The 21,524-nt window shown below is 42.5% G+C and overlaps 1 non-coding gene across 1 annotated transcript; it reads right to left on the bottom strand.

Annotated features, from left to right (window-relative positions):
• Positions 1-9,514: 9,514 nt before the first annotated feature.
• LOC114816336 lies at positions 9,515-9,652 on the bottom strand. Its single transcript, XR_003764099.1, has one exon. It is a non-coding gene; the product is annotated as a small nucleolar RNA SNORA7 (small nucleolar RNA).
• Between the last annotated feature and the right edge of the window lie 11,872 nt (positions 9,653-21,524).

Raw genomic sequence — 21,524 nt, forward strand, 5'->3', positions numbered from 1 at the left:
AATTATAATACCAAGCACTTATATGCGTCAAGCACTGTACTAAGTGCTGGGTAGATAGAATTAAATCTGGTCAGACAGTCCCTGGTCGAACATGGGAATCACACTTTAAATAGGAGGCAGAACGGGTAGTAATGCCCATTTTACGGATTAGGAAACCAAGGCCCAGAGAAGTTAAGTGACTTTCCGAAGGTCACTCGGCAGGTGAATAGCAGAACCAGGATCATATTCTGGAAGGTTTCGGTCCACCTAAGGAAACAGATGTATCCCTCTAACACAGCTGTGATGTCTAGAAGCAATTTGATGAGCTCACCAAACTGACCCCATCCCATTTGCAGCATCTTTTAAGATCCTTCTAAACCCATCCAGGGGTGGTTAATTGAAAGTGGTAATCATTTGGATACTTATTCCACTCAAACCCAGCTAACTTGTGCAACTCAAAAATAAATTTGTCAGGAATACACATGTTGCAGTTAGGGAATTAATATCAAGCAGAAAGTAATTCTGTACCTTACCACAAGGTGAAATGAAAACTAGCCTTCACCAAAAAAAAAAAAAAAGATGACCCTGAGGGCAAGAGAAAAGGATATAGGTGATGAGAACAGAGACAAAAAAACTGTAATTATAACCTTTGGATGGTGAAGCTAACTTTGAAATTTAAAACTTACCTTACCGTTTTTCACCCGTATAGTCTCAGTCAAATATGAAACAGAACAGCATTAACGACTTTCAACTTTTATTTCGAACCCACAAAAGCGTTAGGCACTTCACATCTTTATACTGAAAAATCCAACAGCCCTGGTTTGTTTTAGGCTGCTATATCTGAACCAATTTCCCATAAATAACCTGGAGCTGTCAAGGGAATTTCAGCCTTGTCCACCAGTAAATCAATAGTATTTATTGAACCTTACTGTGTAGTGAGCACTGTAGCTAATAATAACTAGTCTTCCTCCCATGTATATTAACACTGGATTTCACTTTCCCCAGTGTTTAGTTCAGTGTTCTGCCCACAGCACGCACTCTGTAAATACTGTTGATTACGTACCATCCACCAAGGTAGTTTTCACTTTTCCAATTAATGAATACTTGCAAATACACCTGGAAAAGGAACAAACTCAGAGGATTTTCCGGGCCCACAATCAGTCAGTCAGTCAGTAATGCTTACTGATTGCTTACTCTATTCAGAACACTTTACTAAGTGATTGGGAGCAAACACCACAGTTAATAGACACAATCCTTGCCCTACAAGAATTTACAGTTTAGCTGGGGAGTCAGACATGAAAATACACTCCAGTTAAGCAAAAATGACAGACTTTAAAAGACATTGCAATGAAGCTTCTAAGATTGAAAAAAAAATTAACAAAAAAACCCTAATTTCTTTAATGCTACATTTTGGGGATATAGAGACTGTCCATGTGGAATTCACAGTTAATATTTGGGGATCTGAAAGTCACTCCTTTCACTTCAGGGACAGCCCAATGGATTCTCTAAACTCTTGAGCGTTCCAAGAGGTGAGGGGGCACACTATAGACTCTCCGACGCATAAACCCATAAATCTGGCATGAAAAATCTGCGGACCCCTGAGAGCTCGCTAATGGGCTTGGCTAATGCTATTTCTTTGGCCAAAGCGAGCCTTGGAACATCTCTCTCTCTCCTCAGCCTGGGGTCTTTTCACCCTGGAGGCCGCCGAGCCCTGCGGATTCCACTGTGAAACCTAATACCCCTTAAAACTTGACTTGTTTTAGGATCCAATGCAGAAATCATACCAGATGTGCATCATTTGGGGATGTTTTCTTCCTGAGAATCTTCCTGGCCCCTGTAAAGGGGATGATGATGGTTTTCCTTCAACAGACATCCAACTGAGGCTCAAGGAGAAGCAGAATGGAAAGAAGAAGCAGTGTGGTCTAGTAGGTAGAACACTGACCTGGGAATCAGAAGGACCTGGGTTCTAATTTCAGCTCCACCACTGTCTGCTGTGTGACCCTGGGCAATTCACCTAAATTCTCTGGGCCTCAGTTCCCTCATCTGTAAAATGGGGGTTAAGACTGTGAGCACCATGTGGGATAGGGACTTTGTCTAATCTGATTAGCTTGTATCTGCCCCACTGCTTAGTAAAGTTCCTGGTACTTAATAAGCACTTAACAAATACCTTAAAAAAGGCCCCCAGAGTCACCAACTCACTCTCACTGCCTGCTGAACTGAGTCTTGTCTCTAAGAAACTATCTTCAAAAGTCCTGTGGGAAAAAGTCCCTGCCCACAGCAGACATGGTGTGGGATTAAGCCAGAAATGCTTTGTAGCAGATATAAATTGATTTTAGTCTTTTCCCATGAAATATTTACATTTTCCCAATGTTGAGCTACTCCTCTCAGAGCCCCAACTACTACCTAATATTTCTCCTCAACTATATGCACATAATGCTCTCCCACCTACCCAAAACACTTCTGAATGCATCAATTTACATACCCCATTATTGAAACTCCTCAATCAGTAGTATTGATTGAGTGCCTACTGGGTGCAGAGTACTATTCTGTGCAGTTGGGAAAGAAGCAGTGTGGCTTGGTGGAAAGAGCCTGGGATTGGGAGTCAGAGGCCATGGGTTCGAGTCCTGGCTCTGCCACTTGTCAGCTGTGTGACTGTGGGCAAGTCACTTCACTTCTCTGTGCCTCAGTTACCTCATCTGTAAAATGGGGATTAACTGTGAGCCTCAAGTGGGACAACCTGATGATCCTGTATCTACCCCAGCGCTTAGAACAGTGCTCTGCACATAGTAAGTGCTTAACAAATACCAACATTATTGACAATAGAATTAGTAGATATGATTCTGACCCTTAAGTAGCTTACATCTTTTCAGGGCAGACACAGATGAAAATAAATCAAATAGAAGGAAGAAGTTAAAGGGGATAGGTACAGGAGTTAGTCTGAAGTAGGAGGTTGTTTAAAATATATGAGACATATACAAAAGGATTCTTATCCTGGCTGTGTACTTGCTTGCTGTGTGACCTTGTACAAGTGACTTCATTCTCTTTGCCTCAGTTTCCACATCTGTGAAATGGGGATTAAATACGCATTCTCCCACCTACTTAGCCTCATATAGGATGGGGACTCTGTGTAATTAAGATATCTTGTGTTTACCCCAGCACTTAATAGAATGCTTGGCATAGAGTAAGTGCTTAATAAATTCCATTATTATTATTATTATTGCTATGGTATATGTTAAACACTTACTATGTCCCAAAAGATGTTCTAAACACTGGGGTAGATAAAAGTTAATCAGGTTGGACACACTCCTTATCCCGCATGGGGCTCAGAGTCTAAGTGCAAGAAAGAACAGATATCGAGTGCAATTTACAGATGAGGGAACTGAGACACAGAGAAGTTAAGTGACTTGCCCAAGGTCACAAAGAAAGCATTTGGCAGAGCCAGTATTAGGACCCAGCTCCTCTGACTCCCAGGCCCCTTCTCTTTCCTCTAGGTCACGCTGCTTCACTTTATTACTATTATTATTCTTATTCTTATTTTGTGCTAAGAGAATAATGAATTACCTAGGAGACACAGAGTGCTGAAAAGTGGAAAGGTTAGAAAGTAAATGGGGAAGGCTTCTTGAAGATGTGATTTCTGAAAGGCTTTGAAAATGGGGAAAACTGTTGGTCTATCAAATGTGAAGGGTAGAGGAGTCCCAGGCTGGGGGGAGGGTAGGAGCAAGAACTTGGCAGCAGGAGAATTGAAAACTGACCACTAACCACCTTGGCAATCCAGGGAGGGAATGCTGATCTGTGAAGAGATAGATGACTTTAATTTTATTTAATTTTATAAATTTTATTTATTTTAGATTATTACTACTAATAATGGTATTCATTAGGCGCTTACTATGTGTCAAGCACCGTTCTAAGCTCTGGGGTCGATACAAGCTAATCAGGTTGAACACAGTCCCTGTCTCACCTGGGACTCAAAGTCTAAGACAGATGATTCTGAGATAGATCTACCAGAGGGCTAGACCAAATGACCTCTTGAGGTTAGTCTTTAGCTTCTGGAGTCTCTGGTTTAGATTTTCTATGTATAGAGAAATGGATGAACTGGAAATGGATGAACTCTTCATGAAGATAATGAGTATTACCTAAAGGAACTAACCCCATCTCTCTGTGTTATCTTCCATTTGTAATGTTTTTGGTTTTTTTAAATGTAGGGTCAACACAATCTTTTCTGTTTTATTTACTACTGTGGGCTTTTCTCCAAGAAAACTTCAAAATGATCTCCTTGATGTACTCTTTGTTCATTTTTTATAAACCTGTCCTCTGGAGAATAGAAAATAGGTCCACTAAACAATAAAAGCTGACAGTATACCATCGCTGGCATGGGTGTGCAAGAATATCTTTGTGGTTTTGGAAAAGGGGTCTCATTTCTCAAAAATGTTCAGTTGCTTTGTAAGGCTGGTTCCTCCAGGACCACAGCAGTGTCCTGCCCATCGCATCTGAAACCCAGCAACCACATTGAGCTGCGTTTCATCGCACACACGAGCAATGCGGATGACTTCATCGACAGAGGCCTAGATCAGGGCATAGCCGTTAATAGACAAGATCGCATATCATTTTCTGTTCTGAAAATCTGATATGCATTTCAAAGAGATGTGCCAAATTTCAGGTCCCCAGTGGGATTTCTCTGAAGTTTCTCATGGAATAGACAGCTTTTCAGCTCTGCTTTTATTCGATTACCATATCTGGTTCCCACCCTCTGCCCTGGTGCTTAGCCTAAAGTAGTTTTTTGACTGATGGTATTTATCCGAGGAGCCCCTGGCTGGGTCTCCTTGGGGTCCAGTGCATTTTGGGAAAAACATTTTCTCCTGTAAAATTCCCCAGAGGGGCCCACTCAACCACTGACACCAAACTGACTTGAGCAGGGATTTAATCAATCTATCAGTGGTATGCCTGGAGCAATTACTCTGTGCAGAACACTGTACTAAGCACTTGGGAGAGTATAATAAAGTAGAGATGATTCCTGACCTGAGGATATTTACAGTCAGCTGGGAATGCCCTAATAAGACAAGGAACATCACTCCTCAACAACTGACACAGTCATTCCTAATGCTTAACATTTCCCTTGAGCCCAGTTGTCCTTTCCAGTGGAAGCTGTTCCCTAAAAAGCCGCTTATTTTATGTGCTACTTTCTAATGTTGCTGTATCTGAAAATTCGGGGCAATTATGCTAAGTGTTTGTTGAAATCCTTTGTCGCTTTTGTGACTACATAAGTCCCGCTCATGGTTCACAGTGAAGAGCTAAACGTGGTAAACACTCGGCTTCACAGAAAGTAAGCTACATAAACATATTCGTTCCCCATTACTGAGCTTCACTTGTGAACCTGATGAGCATTTCTGAATCAACAGAATTGCACAATTGTATGTTTTTCAGCAACACAGGCTTAAGTCCTATCATTTTTATATCACTCGCAAATGCATTCATATATTCAGTGCAGTGTTTCTCTGATTGTCCCTTTTTAGAGCCTCTTACAACTAGTGAGGAGTATGTTTCAAGCCTACATTTGTTCTCCTTAAATGACCCAATACAAGCCTCAGCTTCCAGCCCTGTCTCTCCAATAGGAGACACAGATTCAGGGTGAGTCTCTGGCTATTAGTACTACCTGTGGCATTTATGACAGTAACAATAATAATAATAACTATGGTATCTGTTAGGAAGATTTGCTATGAAGAACCTGGAAAAAGTCATGCAATGTGCTGGTGTAACAATTGCCACAAAAATACAAATTGTCAACTCTATGGTGTTTCCAGTGACAATGTATGGATCTAAAAGCGGGATGGTGAAAAAACAGGATAGAAAGAACATCAATTCTTTTTAAATGTGGTGTTGGAGAAGGCTTTTGCGAATACCGTGGATGGCCTGAAAAACAAACAAATGGATTTTGAAGCAAATTAAAACAAAGTGGTCTTTGGAAGGCCAAATGACTCAACTTGGATTAGCCAAATTTGGACACATATTCAGGAGGACTAATTCTCTGGAGAAGATACCAATGCTAGGAAGGGTCCAGGGAAAAGAATGAAGGGCAGACCAGCAGCTAGATGGATGGAGACCTTAACAACAATACCGGAAGAACCATTGGAAAGGTTGCGGATTATGGCAGACGACAGGATGTTCTGGAGAAAGTATATCCAAGGATTCATTTTGAATCAGAAATGACTCGATGACATTTTATAATAATAATTTGTTAAGCGCTTACTATGTGCCAAATACTAGTTCTAAGCGCTGGGGTAGATACAAGGTAATCAGGTTGTCCCGCATGGGGCTCACTGTCTTAATCCCCATTTTACAGATGAGGTAACTGAGGCACCGAGAAGTTAAGTGACTTGCCCAAAGTCACACAGCTGCCATGTGGCAGAGGCGGAATTAGAACCCTCGACCTCTGACTCCCTAGCCTGTGCTCTTTCCACTAAGCCATGCTGCTTCTCCTATTACTACTATTCCTAGGTTGTAGGGGTGAAGTAAGGTGCAGACCCTCTTGGAGAATAATCACTTACCTAATATTCTCTTCGGTAGAAGAATTTGGGAAGCCGAATCCCTAGGAATAGGAGGATGTTATATTTGTGCAAATGCGGTGATGGAACTATGAGGGTTATGTCAGAGCCCAGCACTTTGAGCCAAAGGCATTGATTAGACTGGGACTTGGAATCTTTCATGCTGCTGAATGCAATATAAGGCATCACGTTGTTCCTTGGAAGGAAGCATTATTTATAACAGCAGGATCAGACTGCAAAACAGATGCCAGTGGAAAGTGAAATGATGATGAAATTAATTTGACCTTTCTCAAGCCTATAGACCATAAATCAGATCTATTTAATAAAGAACGAGTTGGCAAGGAAGGAGATTCAACTTTCAAGCAGGTAAAGGCACCAAAGAGAGAACCCTTGGTAACCGACGTGCTCAGAAGTGAATGTATTGTATTCACTGGCAACAATTGCCTCAATTGCATAGTTTCTCTCCCAACATTTCAGGATTTTTGAAGAGGCAATAGGTTATTTTTATGAGCCATGATAGAGGTCCACATCAGGGTAGGAAGAAGAGTGGGGTCAAAAGCTAGGAGAATAAGACTTTTGGAGACATGCAGGCTTCAGGCTAGAAAGTGAGGATCCAAGTCCAGGTTTGTGGAGAGAAGCAAATTCCAAGTGAGAAAGAGAAAAGGATGGCTAGGGCAGGTATCTATTGTATGTAACACTTGAGAGAGCAAAATAGAAAAGATGCAGTTCCACCGTTTCTTCTTACTTTTCTCAGGCAATCATATTTGCTGAGTGCTTACTGTTTGCATAGTACTACACTAATAATTCTTCACACCTCCTATTATTACTTCTTCTTTTTGTCTTCTCTTCCCCTTATCGCTAGAAATGGGTGATAGCCATTCCCTTGTTTTTGAGTTGCAAAGTGATGCAAAAAAAGTGGAACAATTAATGCAAGTAATAATGGGCAGTTCAAATGAAGTGAGAAATCAAAGGGAACTTTGTCAGCAAAGAACCTGTGAACATCAACCTCTAGCAGTCGTGACCTTGGGGAGAAGGTAGAGGCAGAAGGTAACTTTCTGCTCTTTTTTACTACATTTGTAGCAAATTATTGGAATTCTTCCCCCTTCCCACTAGGTCACGCTGCTTCTTATTAGTGTTGATTGGTGAATCCTAACAAAATGTCACCATAGGCTTGAGAAAATGCTTGAGGTCCTATAGATTTCAGGTAACAACCAGAAATTATGGCCATTGCCAAAATCCATAAGTGATCATAGATCGTGGATAAGGACTCTCATCCATGCTGTTGACAACTACCAACCAATTCCATATCTAAATCCCAAATTCTGGGGTATTCAACAGGAGAAAATGGTAATTTTGCTAAATGAAAGTGATGTGGATTTTTTTAAAGCAAAGGGAAATGCTGTTTTCTGTGTAAAGCACATCTTAAGTAAATGAAATTTAATCAGGACTTTGCCGCACTCTGCTTTTCCCATCACCGAGTCTTTGGAATTTTTGTGCTATTATACAGCAGCTTAATAACAAATAAGCTAAACTGTTTGCATCAACAAAAACGAAACCAATTTTCAAGCAATGCATATTAAAAATCCATCGTTCTAGGGATGACTACTTGGAAGCACCAATAACCATAGTCAAAAATCACGCTTTTTACAAGGTATGGAGGTACTTCCTTGCACCACCCCCCTTTTTTTTTTGGCAATATCTTTATCATTTGGAAGGAATCACATTTGTACAAGTAGCAGATGTTAATATGGAAATATAGAACATCTCAATTTTCTCACTGCTAACTCAGCTTACTGAGCCAATTTCACAATTCTCACATTCCTGAGTCCTTGGAGAAAATGCTAATTTAGATTGTTAAAATTGACATGGGTTAGGGTATAAAGGGTAATTAGCATAAAATCCTACACAAAGTGTTCTTAGCACCATTAATCAACACCCACCTAGGCATTCACTTTTTTAGTCAGAAGTGATGTTTAACAGAGCTGAAAAATATCTCAAATATTCTGTTCTAGTTCAGTAATAAAAAATGCAGAGTTTGTCCTCAAATCGAGTTTGAAGCATTTTTCAGGAAAAAAGGCCTAATTTGCAGTTAAAGAACAACTTTTATATGACACTAGGGAATTATTTAAAGCACATAATAGTATTCTCTTGAGGAAAATGCCTTTTAAAAATACTGCTGTGCATATCCCCTCATCCCTTATGTTTGAAGATGATGCTGTTGACTTGTTTTGCAAAAGATGAGTGAGCTGCTGGAAAAACCCCATTGTGACCTAAGATCCTTCTCACGTTGGGTATGTGAACACTGGCCTTTGGTTAATGATCATAATTGTGGCATTTGTTAAGTGCTTCCTATGAGCCAGGCCCTGTACTAAGCGCTTGTGTGGGTAAAATATAATCAAGTTCCACATGGGGCTCACCGTCTAAGTAGGAAAGGGAACGGATATTGATTCCCCATTGTACAGATGAGGGAATCGAGGTACAGAGAAGTTAAGTGACTTGTCCAAGGTCACAAGCAGACAAGTGGCAGATCCGGGATTGCAACCCAGGTCCTCTGTCTCCACGGCCCGTGCTCTTTCCACTAGGTCGTGCTGTTTTCCATCAGGTGGTGTAGGAGTGGTTGAGGGCAAGGCTTGGCCTGGTATAAGATCTTGCCTGTCAATGACTTTGCCTTTGTGCCTTACAAGTTTAATTTTGCTTGGCTCTCAGACTGAACCCCCATTCTGAAATAGGTCTCCCTGTTGGAAGCTGGGACACCTATCTATAAGTCAGAGATGATATTAGTCCTGTCTTAGGCTGTCAAGTCATCTCTGACCCATAATGACTCCATGGACCCATCTCTCACACCTCCAACTGCAATCGTTCTGGTAGTGTATCCAGAGAGTTTTCTTGGTAAAGATATGAAAGTGATTTACCATTGCCTTCGTTCATGCACTAAACTTGAGTCTCCACCCTTGACTCTCTCCCATGCCGCTGCTGCCCAGCACAGGTGAGTTTTGACTGGCAGCAGATCGCCTTCCACTCGCTAGCCACTGCCCAAGCTAGGAATGGAATGGGTAGGCCTCTGCTTGACTCTCCCTCTCATGGCCAAGACTGGTAGACCACGGGAAACTCTCCAGGTGCGATCCTGAAAGGGGAGAGATGATGTTAATGATGATAAATCAAATCTGCTTGAGGGGGATGAGAGAGGTTGTAGTTAAGATTGATGCAAACGTGACAAACCTCACTCTATCGGGGGATGCAAAGCTCAACCCCTGTTGAGCTATTCCATTTCTTACTCATAAGGTCTGTCTCTCTCTTCATTTCTTCCTCTTGCTGCCCCCATCTTTCCAAAGCGTGTGATCGAAGACAGTCTGATTTCTGATACTGCCGCCCCAAGATGACCTCTCTCATGAGGTTGCCTCCCATCTGTCCATGGCTATGCCCCATGGTGTTTTCAGGTTTCGCTTTGCTGTGACTTTAAATAAATAACAATAAGAACAGTTATTACTGTCATGTATAGATATCTTTATCACTACAGATAGCTAAAGAGAGCATATAGATCAGTATAGATCTATATATTTGTCTGTATTTGAAGAAGACCCCTCTGGTGGTGAAGATCACCTTCGAGTGTGTGTGGCTACGAAGGCCATAAATAATAACGGTATTTGTTAATCACTTACTATGTATCAAGCGCCGTTCTAAGCAATGAGGCAGATACAAGCTAATCATGTTGGGCACAGTCCCTGTCCCACATGGGGCTCCCAGTTTCAATCCCCATTTTGCAGATGAGGCAACTGAGGGCCAGAGAAGTTAACTGACTTGCCCAAGGTAATACAGCAGACAAGTGATGGAGCTGGAATTAGAACCCAGGGCCTTCTGACTCCCAGGCATGTGCTCTATCCCAGTGACACCGTGCACACATAAAGTCTGCCGCTTGTTGGATTGTTAGGTGTGATGTTTGTAGCACGTGGTGCCGTTTTCACTTTTGTAGCTGGTCCACTTTACTTATTTTGGTCTACTTTTTTCAGGGCGACCTCACTTCAGCTCACCCTAGAACAGTTGTTTGGCTATCCTGCTGTCATTTATTCTCTTTGTGCAGCTCACCTAGCAATGATACAACATGACCAGCATCGCTTCAATGCCTGTGGTCTCACCACGTTCCAGGACCTCATTGTTTATGTCCTGCCTTGCCATTATAAATTTGTTTTTTCATCATCAGTGGGCCACGTCCTTGAGTTGTTTTTCTTCCATAATGGCAATGGGTTGCCCTGACTCATTCACCCTCACACCTGGTTCCCCCTGTGACTAGGAGTCATCTATGCCGGCTGGCTGGCTGAAGGATATTAGCTGTTTTGTAGAACAGAAGAGCTCTATGTTTTCTCATCTATAAAATGAGGATTAAATACTTGCTCTGTCTCTCTCCTACTTAGCAGCATGCCATAGTGGAAAGAGCACGGGCCTGGGAGTCAGAAGGTGATGAGTTCTAATCACTGCTCTGCCACATGCCTGCTGTGTGACCTTGGGCAAGTCACTTCACTTCTCTGTGCTTCAGTAACCTCATCTGCAAAATGAAGATTGAGACTGTGAGCCCCATGTGGGACAGAGACTGGGTCCAACCCTATTTGCTTATATCTGCTCCAGTGCTCAGTGTGGTGCTTGGCACATAATAAGCGCTTAACAAATACCATTATTATTATTATTTATTATTATTATTAATAATAATAATAGCAATGTGAGGCAGGGACTATATCTGATCTCCTCATATAGTATCTACCCCCAACTTTTTTTTAATGGTATTTGTTAAGCACTTGCTATTTGCCAAGCACTCTACCACTCACTGGGGTAGATACAAGATGATGAAGTTGGACATAGTCCATGTCCTAAATGGGGTTTATAGTCTTAATCTCCATTTTCCAGATCTGGTAACTGAGGGACAGAGAAGTGAGGTGACTTGCCCAAAGTCACACAGCAGACAAAGGGTGGAGCCGGGTTTAGAACCCATGTCCTCTGACTCCCAGGCCTGGGCTCTTTCCACTGGACCATGCTGCTTATCCTTTCACTTAGTTCAGGGCTTGGTACACAGTAAGCACTTAACAAACATTACTATCATTATCATTATTTTTATAATAGCATCATTATTATTAAATTCATTCCCTGCCTTTAGAACCCCTAAATCTGTATCATTTGATAATGTTACAGGATTTAGAAAATCAGTTTTCAGAGTAAAAGTGGTGAAAATAATCTTATTGTCATTGTTTGAAATTATGAAACATAGTTCATCCACAGATTTTCCATTTGTTAGCAAACCACATCCCCGCTTTAGGTGAGGAAATCTGTCTGTATCTGCTAGCAAGATGAATGTACAGATGAAAGACAAGCAATTTATTTGTCTTTGACACTGAGCATGGCAATTTGAACTACAGCAAATTTGGTGTTAGAAAGGGATATAAAATATGGGTCAAGGACCTTTATAGCTTTAGAAAATAAATAAATAAATCTACACCATACCCGGAGACACTCTGACATGAGGATCAACTTGGCAATTCTGCTATTAATCATTACATAGGGATCAGAAAGATGGTACATTTCTAGAATCCAAGATGTGCCTGGAAATTGAATCCCTGATCCAAGACAGCGTGAGTTGGGACTGGACATCCAGGACAAGTGAATCCACTTTCAGTTTGGCCCAACACCCCCACAAACTGTAGCATCCTTCATCAATTAGCCAGGTGTATTTACTGAGCACTTACTGTGTGCAGATCACTGTACTAAGTCCTTGGAAGAGTACGCTATCACAGTACAACAGAGCTGGTAGATATGTTCCCTGCTCACAGCAGGTTTACAGTTTTGGATACTGGCTTTAGCCTCGTCTACCTTTTCACCCATTCAGTTGGTACTTACAGGAAAAGAAGGAAAAGCACTCAACACTAATACACAGAAGTGGGCAAAACATCAGATTGATACATAAATGTAACTCAGGGCTCCAAAGGCCTACACCTTTTTGACTGTGTTACATTGAGGAAGTGTCCGTGGGAATGAAAGTTGTCTTTATTAAGTAGGTTCAGTGGTCCCAGGAATCAGGCTCGGCCACGGGTCTGCTGTGTGACCTTGGGCAAGTTACTTCACTTTTCTTTTCCTCAGTTATCTCATCTGTTAAATGGGTATTAAGACTGTGAGCCCCATATAGGACATGGACTGTGTCTAACCTGATTACCTTGTATCTACTCCAGGGTTTTGAACTCTGCTAGGCACATAGTTAAAACTTAACAAATACCACAATTATAATGATTATTAAACCCAAGACCTACCTGGAGGACAGGAAGGCCAGGCAGGGCTCTACGCTGGGATTTCCCTGCAGCCTTGAAACAAAATGGCACCTTCATGCTTGTTCAGAGAATCAATTGAATTTATTGAGAGCTTATTGTGTGCAGAGCACTGCACTTAGCACTTGGGAGAATACAGTATAACTAAATTGGCAGGCACATTCTCTGCCCATAATGAGCTTGTTCTCAGGATCTTCCAGAATCAAAACTCTTTAAGGATCTTTCCCCAAATGCAGTACATCCTCCATTTGCTTCCGTGGCTGGCAAGAGAAGTCATTCTTTTTCCTTCATCCACCTATGTCCTCCATGGACAATATTGTGTGGCTTCAATAGCATGAAAGGAATGAGCATTGATTCAGGGAGTTCCATGGGAAAAGCCAGTTCTTACCTACCTTTCAACATCAGTGATGGTGGCAGGATTTCCTTTCAGACCATCTCACCTCCCGGGAGTTCAGAGTCATGCCGAGAAATATTTTTGTTCGATTTTCGCCCTATAACAGGCTTCAAGAAAAACAAGTCACTTGAAAACCTTGGCCTCCCGACCTCTAGCAACTTGTGCTTGGGAAACAATGAAAGGGATCAAGCAATTGCTAAGTTGTTTGCCTTTCCAGAGGATTCTGACTGGTTATTGTCTACCGACTAGGCAAACATAAACAACCATCTCCCTGTGAGACTGACCCTCGCACTGTGCTCGGTGCAGGAAAGCAGTGCTCTGAAAAAGATGTGGCCGAGGTGAGAGAGGGACCACTCTTATGACCCTGCTGGGAAACAACCCCCTAGAATGATGATTGAAGCCTCCTCTCTCCCTCCCCGATTGATTTGGCTTGGGTCAGTAGTTTGAGATGAAGGAAAGCTCGAAGCCCTCAAGAGCAGGAATCATGTCTTCTCAGTAATTCTAACAGTAGAGGAATGCTTAGTACAGTGCTCTGCACATGGTAAGCACTCAATAGATATGATTGAATGAATGAACTGTAACTCCTGTCAGCAGGCACCAGACATCAACAGCACCACCACCTGGGACCAGGTAGGGGATTTTATTATACATTTCTCTAGAGGATGCACATCTGTACATGGTTAAATGTTACTCACAATGTTTTGCACATAAATACAAGTAAAACATGGTCAGTGCCTCAACAGTTTTGTTTTTTTCTAATGGCATTTGTTAAGTGCTTACTATGTGCCTGGCATTGTTCTAAGCATTGGGGTGGTTAAAAGATATCATTTTGGACACAGTCCCTGTCCCACACAGTCTTAATCCCATTTTACAGATGAGGTAACTGAGGCACAGAGAAGTGAAGTGACTTGTCCAGAGTCATGCAGCCGACGAGTGGTAGAGCCGGGATTATAACCCAGGTTCTTTGACTCCCAAGCTTGTGGTTTTTCCACTAGGTCATGCTGCTTCTCCAGTTCATCCAAATTGGTGTGTCTGGCCAAGAACAGTAATAATGCTAATAAACATGCAATATGTTAAAGGAAGGGGTAGACACAAAGCAACCCATGGAGAATAGGTATCTTATCCCTCTTTATCAGTCTGTAAAATCCACTTGCCCAAAGTCCCACAGTAGGTAAGTGACAGATTTGGGCTTGGAACCCAGGTCCTCTGATAACCCAGGCCCATGCTCTTTCCACTAGGCAACACTGCTTCTCTATTGGTGTATAATTTTTTGGGATGGCTCTATTAAGTGGGATAGAATTCCTGGTCCACCAGGTGAGATGTTGCACTAGGAGAATTACTACAGAGTGATCTGGTCCCTGCTGGTGAGCTGCTCTTGGTTTCAATCACGATCAAAGAAAAACACTTCAAAAAACAGGAACCTCTGAGAATTGCCAAAGAGGGTTTGCAGAGGCCCGCACTGTCTAGTGACAGTAAGGATTTCTAAGAAATAGAGTCTGTAATGTGGCATTTTATTTATTGGATGCACAGTGACAGAACACTGGAGTTTCTTCTGGGTGGACGTGCATTGTATTTTCTGTCTGATGTGCTTCTCCCTGTTAAGGGGCACACTGTGGTCAGGGAACGTGTCTACCAACTTTGTCATATTGTACTCTCCCAAGAGCTTAGTATAGTGTTCTGCACACAATATAAATGCTCAATAACTACCACTGATAATGATGATGATGATGATGGAGCATTTCTCCCTGGTCCCTCAAACTCAACCATTCAGTACGTTAGCTACGACTGATTTTGCATCTACATCTGTCATTGGCAAACCCTGCTGGGGAACACTGTTCAGGTGGAGACTAAGCTGAGTCTTGTATAATGGAGAGGAAGCAGAATGGACAGTCAATCGATGGCATTTATTGAGTGCTTGCTATGTGCAGGGCTCTGAACGAAGCGCTTAGGAGAGAATAATCTAAATTGGTAGACATGTTCCTTGCCTGCAATAATCTTACAGTCTACAGGGGAAAGACAGATAATTTATATTAGTGCCTGTCTCCTCCCCTAGATTGCAACTTTGTTGTAGGCAGGGAATGTGTCTGTCTATTGCTATATTGTACTCTCTCACTAATAATAATAATAATAACTAGTATATTTGTTAAGCGCTTACTATGTGCTAGGCGCTGTTCTAAGCATCAGGGTAGATATGAGATAATCAGGTGGGCATGTCCCTGTTCCACATAGGGCTCACAGTCTTCATCCATATTTGACAGATGAGGGAACTGAGGCCCAGAGAAGTTAAGTGACTTGCCCAAGGTCACACAACAGACAAGTGGCAGAGCTGGGATTAGAACCCACGACCTGCTGACTTCCAGGCCCCTGCTCTAACCACTATGCCATGATCTCCTCAAGCACTAAGTACAGTGCTCTGCACACAGTAAATGCTCCATAAATACAGTAGACTCACTGACTAAATTACACATACGTACCTAAGTGCTCTGGGAACAAGGCTGGGGTGAATATCGAGTGCTTAAGGGAGAACTCAGACAACACTTATATAAGCACCAGAAAAATAGCAACATTCAAGAAAGCCAGTGGTTATATAACTCCCACAAGTTGGCAAATAGATCTCTCTCCCCCTCCCTTATTATAGCCCTACTGCTCAATTATTCACTGACCCTTTGTATAACAATGATGGCTGAAGTGAGAATAGATTTTTCAGAGCGATTTAAGAAAAGCCACAGTCTTCGTCCAATATTGTAATGCATATCCTCAGCCTGAATTTTCACAGTGTGTTAAAGTTCCCTAGGTAAATAAAGAGGTCCAGGAGTCCTTGAGGCCAGTCTCACTGCCAAAACAGGGAGGACAGAAAGCTTCTTTATGTTTCTTCTGCTAGACTGGAAGCTACTTGATTACTATTGATTAATTGTCTAGGAGTTGCAATTAATAGTACTTTTTGAGCACTCGCTCTGTGCAGAGCACTGTGCTATTCACTTAGGGGCAGAACCTCCTCCTCATCCCCATTGGTGCTGTTCCAACAGCCTCCCTAAGAGGCTGGAATCCAGTAAAGGAGCATTTGAAGCCCTAGTACCTCTGGTTGTTAAGTGATGATCTTGAAAATGAAGGACTTAGATAAGAATGAGGAATGGAAAGGTGTCTGGGGTCAGAACCATTTCTAGGATGGAGATTAGATGGATCATTCCTAGAGTACGTGGATGGATATCCTGCCCAGTGACAGGAAGTGTCCCTAAGGTTCACACTGGCCATGAGATTCCAGCTGCCTTGATTCCAAGCTCCTGGGTTCAGATCTGCCCTCGTGCAAATAGACACTGCCTGGCATCCTGAACTTTTATGGGAAATAATACCAGCTAACTCCCAGCCATTGGAAGGAAACATCTGTCAGATGAGAAAAGAGGCTGGTTAGTGTGAGGAATTGCTTCAAAACCATACCCGGTGAGTAGATCGGCAAGAGCTGCAGCTGACAGAGATGATGAATAGCTCAGGGTTGGAAGGAGGGGAGTGAGCTGGAAATAGCCCCTGTCTGGAGATCTCCAAGGTTTCCTCTCCTTCCCTCAGCCTTCCCTCAACATGAATGGATCAAGTTGTGGGGTTCTTCAGGGACCCCTGGGGTTAACACCCTGAACCCAAGAATGACCCAAAGGGATTGGGAGGTCTGGGAGGTAGATTGGGAGTGGGAAAATGAAGGCTTTCTTTCTCTGGAGCATTTGAAGGGAGATAGATGGCAAATGGGTCCCTTTCTGGAAGAGGCTGAAGGGAAAAGAGGAAGGTTAGTTGAATCCTTCTAACTCAGCCTATGATCTGCCATAGATACCTAGCAACAGCCATTGGAATCCCTGGGGACAGAAAATTTGTTCTGCCATTACAGAGCTAATAGCTCATTTTATGTTCCACTGTCAATCATCCTAAAATTATTTTAAAATACATTAAGGCCAACCTGCAAAGTTTTATTCTTACAAATGAGTTTTTAGTTAAAGGCTGAGGAAAAATCAATTTAGGCTTTTTTTCCCCTGAACTACTCTTGGTGTTGAAATGAAATGGTACTTGGAAAGTTGGGAAAGTAAACTATGACAGCTAATGTCCTAGGCCACATTCCTGGGAGACAAAATGTCTTGGATCTGCTCGCCTGCTTGGCATTTGGCAGTAGCACTGGGCAAAAAGAGGGTCAAATGATGCAGGAAGGTGGTTCAATTGTGAGCAGCCCTCAGGGGTAGATTGATGCTTACATTACAAACTCAACCCCAATGGTGAAGGAAAGACCCTATCCATCGCGACATTCACATTAGCACACTGGGGTTAAACTCCACCTGGTTCCAAAGTCCAAAGCGTCAAGCTGGATGGATGCTGGAAATACTGGACTCCTGGCACATGGTAGAAAGGCACCAAATTTGTCAGGCAAGGAAGTTTATGTATTATTATTATTATGAATAATAATAATAATAATAATGGTATTTGTTAGGCACTCACTTTATGCCAGGCATTTTACTAAGCTCTGGAGTGGAAGCAAATCAGGTTGGACACAGTCTCTCTTCCCACGTGGGGCTCACAGTCTCAATCCCCATTTTTCAGATGAGGTAACTGAGGCACAGAGAAGTGAGATGACTTTCCTAAAGTCACACAGCAGACAAGTGGCGGAGCTGGGCTTAGAATCCATGGCCTTCTGATTTCCAGGTCCGTGCTCTATTCACTAAGTCATGTTGTGGGGTGGGTGTTTTACAGATTAATTTCCTTCCCTTGAATTTTTTTTATGGTCTTTGGTAAGCATTCACTATGTGCCAGGCACTGTGCTAAGCACTGAGGTAGATCCAAACTAATCATCTTGGAAACAGTCCATTTCCCACAAGGGCCTCACAGTCTTAATTACCATTTTGCAGATGTGGTAACTGAGTCACAGAGATGACAATAATAATAATTGTGGAATTTGTTAAGTAGGTACTATGTGCCAGGCACTGTACTAAGCACTGGGGTAATGACACAGTGATTCATTTGGATACAGTTCCTGTCCCACATAGGACTCACAATCTTAATCCTTATTATGCAGATTAGGTAACTAAGACACAGGAATTTGGTTACTTGGCCAAGGTCACACAGCCAAGAGTAGAACTCAGGTCCTTCTGATTCCCAGGCCCATATTCTCTCCACTAGACCATGCTCTAGAAAGTGCCTGGGATGACAGTGATAAAAAGCAGTGTGGCCTAATGGAGAGAGCCCTGGCCTAGGAGTCAGAGGACCAGGATTCTAATACTGGCTATGCCACTTGCCTGCCTCTTGGGACAAGTTTCTTAAACTTCTCCACAGCTCAGCATCCTCATCTGTAAAATAGGGATGTGCTACCCATCTCCCTGCCATGCAAACTCTGATCCCCATGTGGGCCTGGGACTGCATCTGACCTGATTATCTTGAATCTACCCCCAGGGGTTAGTACAATGTTTGGCACATGGAAAGCAGTGAACACATGCTACAATCATCATTATTACTTGACTCTGTCCCAGTTATTTTAGAAACAAACAAATCATGTAGGATTACTGAAAGGTTGATTCCAATCCCAGGAATGCCACTGGGAACACGGATGTGGAATGACATACAGGTAGACGCCCCAACTTAAACCAGAAAAATTCCTACTTGGTGCCCCTTGGTAGTTGAAACCCACAGAAGAAAAACTCGTAAGGAACAAAACCTAATGGAAATTCATCCATTATGCATTTATCGAGCACTCACTGTGTGCAAAGCACTGTACTAAGCGCTTGGGAGAGTACAATATAACAATGGAAATCATCTGTGTCTCCCCTACACCCCTTTTTATGGTATCTGTTCCATGCTTAATATGTGTCAAACGCTATTCTAAGCACTATTCTACCCCACTCTTTCAGATGGGGTAGGTACAAGTTGAATAGGTGGGGCACAGTCCCTCTCCCATTTGGGGCTCACAGTGAAAGGATAGTCTGCTCTGCAGACACCTTAAATGTAACACATCCAAAACAGAACTCCCATCTCCCCAACCAAACCCTCTCCTCACGTCAACTTTCCCATTACTGTTAACTTCGCCATCCTTCAAATCTCACAAGCCTGCAATCTTGGCTTCATCCTTGACTCATCTCTCTTGCACCAAATCCTGTCAGTTCTACCTCCACAACATCTCTAGAATCCACCGCTTACTCTCATCCAAACTGCCACTAAAATGATCTAGGCATTTAGCATACCCCACCTTGACCTCTGCATCGGCCTCCTTGCTGACTCCCTGCCTCCAGCCTTTCCCTCCTCCTGTTCACATTTCATGCTACTGCTTGGATTATCTTTCTGAAAAATCATTCTGTGCACATCTCCCCAGTCCTCCAAAACCTCCACTGGCTTCCCATCCATCTACACATCAAGCAACAGCCCCTCCCTCTCAGCTTTAAAGTACTCAATTAGCTCTCTCCATCTTACCTAAACTTTCTCAACTCCTGCTAATACTAATAATAATTAATAATAATTATGGTACTTGTTAAACACTCACTATGTGCCAGGCACTGTTCTAAGTGCTGGGGTGGATACAAGCAAATGGGGATGGGCACACTCTCTGCCCCACATGAGGCTCATAGTCTTCATTCCCATTTTATAGATGAGGTAGCTGAGGCACAGAGAAGTGAAGTGACATGCCCAAGGTCACACAGCAGACAAGTAGTAAAGTCGGGATTAGAACCCAGGTCCTTCTGACTTCCAGGCCCAGGCTCTAGTGACTCGGCAGTGCTGCTTCTCATTAACACCTCAGATCCCTCTCTTTGTTCCTTTAAACTAACCTACCCATTGCCTCATTTTCATTTCTCCCACCACCGACCCCTTGTTCATACCTTCCCATCTGTGTGATACTCCCTCCCCCATCAATTGGAACAGAACACAGATCTACCCATTTTCAATCCCTTCTGAAATCACTTCTCCTCCAGCAGACTTTGTCCAATTAATTTCTACTCTCCCTTTTTGCCTGTTCATCACAGTGGTGCCCCTGAAGTACTCACTATCATAACACTTTGGGGCATATCTTACATATTAAGTTAAAATTTAAGCAATTTATATACCTATCCCCCTTTTCTTCTTACTCCCAAATGTAATTTGTTTTAGTGCCTATCTGGCCAGCAAGACTGAAAGCCCCTTGAGGGCAGATGTCATGTATTTTAATTCTATTGCACTCTTGAAAGTGTTTTGTGCCACGCTCACAAAATAGGCAATATGTACATACTATTGAGTGATTCAACTTGTTTTCAATTGCTTTGAAAGCCAGGGTCACCTTGAGCCTTTCATTACCCCAGTGAAAAGGGTGTTCCAAAAAAGAGAAACACCATCCTGATTAACATGAGGATGATGACCTTGAAGTCAGGGAATCTATTTCATGTGTCTGAAAGACATTTCTTTCTCTCCATTAAACCCCAGCTAGGACTCTACCGAAAGTCCCCAGGCAGGTCTGAATCTTGGTCTGAAGGCCAGTGAATTCAGACTTCTGTGGACCAGAAGGAATCAGCAAATTCCAGATCTCAGTCTTGCCCAGGGGGAAAGTTTAGCCTTTTTCTTCTCCCCATTCCTTCTTCTGCTCCTCCTCCTCCTCCTCCTCTTCTCCCTCCTTTTCTTCTATTACTCTGCCACTCTGCTTAAAGTTCCAAATAACAAGAAAGGGTCTAGTCCCTTTGATTTGGGTTCTTTGAACTAAAGCAGATTAAGATGCTGAATTGTTTCTATGGAGATGGGCAGAGATGCACAGTCTTCCTCGATTAGGATGACCCGATGATTTTTGTTGAAAGTAATGGCATTTGAAAACCCTTCCCACTCCTCTCAGTGCAAAACAGAAGTAGGAGTTTGAGGAGTCATTTTGAATACAACTACCTGCCCCTCGAAAACCTTCAGTGCTTATTCATTCCTGTCTATATCAATCAGAAACGCCTTTTGGTTGGCTTTAAGATATCCCATCAGCTCTTTCCCTCATATTTATCCACTCTCTTCTCCCACTTAATCACAACTCACGCTCTGTTCATCTCAAGCTAACTTGCTCATGCCCTTCCTCTTTCCTGAAACTCCCTTCCCCTTCATATCTTCCAATCTTCATTCATTCATTCAATAGTATTTGTTGAGCACTTACTATGTGCAGAGCACTGTACTAAGCGCTTGGAATGAACAAGTCAGCAACAGATAGAGACAGTCCCTGCCGTTTGACGGGCTTACAGTCTAATCGGGGGAGATGGACAGACAAGAACAATGGCAATAAATAGAGTCAAGGGGAAGAACATCTCGTAAAAACAATGGCAACTAAATAGAATCAAGGCAATGTACATTTCATTA

The sequence above is a fragment of the Ornithorhynchus anatinus genome, chromosome 13 (genome assembly GCF_004115215.2).
Source record: "Ornithorhynchus anatinus isolate Pmale09 chromosome 13, mOrnAna1.pri.v4, whole genome shotgun sequence".
NCBI classification, from domain to species: Eukaryota; Metazoa; Chordata; class Mammalia; order Monotremata; family Ornithorhynchidae; genus Ornithorhynchus; species Ornithorhynchus anatinus.